A 1,470-nucleotide genomic window follows, 5' to 3' on the forward strand; every position below is an offset into this window, starting at 1 on the left:
CTCTCTCTTTATGTTCATCTCTCTCTATGCTCATCTCTCTCTTTATGTTCATCTCTCTCTCATCCTGTTCATCTCTCTCTCTTTATGTTCATCTCTCTCTCTATGTTCATCTCTCTCTCATCCTGTTCATCTCTCTCTCTATGTTCATCTCTCTCATCCTATTCATCTCTCTCTCATCATGTTCATCTCTCTCTCTATGTTCATCTCTCTCTCATCCGGTTCATCTCTCTCTCTATGTTCATCTCTCTCTCATCATGTTCATCTCTCTCTTTATGTTCATCTCTCTCTCTATGTTCATCTCTCTCTCATCCTATTCATCTCTCTCTCATCCTGTTCATCTCTCTCTCATCATGTTCATCTCTCTCTCATCCTGTTCATCTCTCTCTTTATGTTCATCTCTCTCTCATCCTGTTCATCTCTCTCTCTAACACATGCACACACACACTCTGTTCTTCTCTCTTCTTTTACATACAGATAACTGCCAAAATAAAGGAAACACTTAAGAAACTGAGAGATACAAAGTATATTGAAAGCAGGTGCTTCCACACTGGTGTGGTTTCTGAGTTAATTAGTTAATTAAGCAATTAACGTCCCATTATGCTTAGGGTCATGTATAAAAATGCCCAGTTGACCATAATTGTAGCTACCATGGCTAGAAGAGATCTCAGTGACTTTGAAAGAGGGGTCTCAAATGAGCATAGGGGGTTTAAAGAGTGTGTGTGCATCTCAGTCACCAGATCTCAACCTAATTTAACACGTATGTGAGATTCTGGACTCCTGAGACAACACCACCAACAAAACACCAAATGATGGAATTTCTCATGGAAGAATGGTGTCGCGTCCCTCCAATAGAGTTCCAGACACCTGTAGAATCTATGTCAAGGTCCATTGAAGCTGTTCTGGCTCATGGTGGTCCAACTCCCTATTAAGACACTTTCTGTCGGTGTTTCCGTAATTTTGACAGTTACCTGTACATCAGCATACATCAATCCGCCATCTCTATTTTTCTCTCTCTCTCTGTCTACCGGTTTCTCCTCAAACCCCACCCTTAGATCTTCACAAAAACAACATCTCTCTCTGCCTGGAATACATTATTGATGGAGAGCAGTTCTGGCTTGGGTGTCCATTCAATCGTTCCGTCTGCCCGAGAGCACAGTCCTTCCTGATTAGGCTGTGCTTCTCTAACCGCTGCCCACCGACCGACACGCTCAACCACTTCAATCAATGGCTGGGACCACAATGGCACAGCACGGCCCGATGCACCTCAAAGGTCATTACCAGAGAATAGAGGCCACTCCGGTCACCTTACTACCATTAACAGAGGCTAACTGGGGCCAGCACTACTGCTGGCACTTCCTATTTCACAGTGCTGGTATTTACCTGGCATTGAGGCTAACTGGGGCCAGCACTACTGCTGGCACTTCCTATTTCACAGTGCTGGTGTTTACCTGGCATTGAGGCTAACTGGGG

The sequence above is a fragment of the Salvelinus sp. IW2-2015 genome, unplaced genomic scaffold (assembly GCF_002910315.2).
Source record: "Salvelinus sp. IW2-2015 unplaced genomic scaffold, ASM291031v2 Un_scaffold3866, whole genome shotgun sequence".
In the NCBI taxonomy this organism is placed as follows: Eukaryota; Metazoa; Chordata; class Actinopteri; order Salmoniformes; family Salmonidae; genus Salvelinus; species Salvelinus sp. IW2-2015.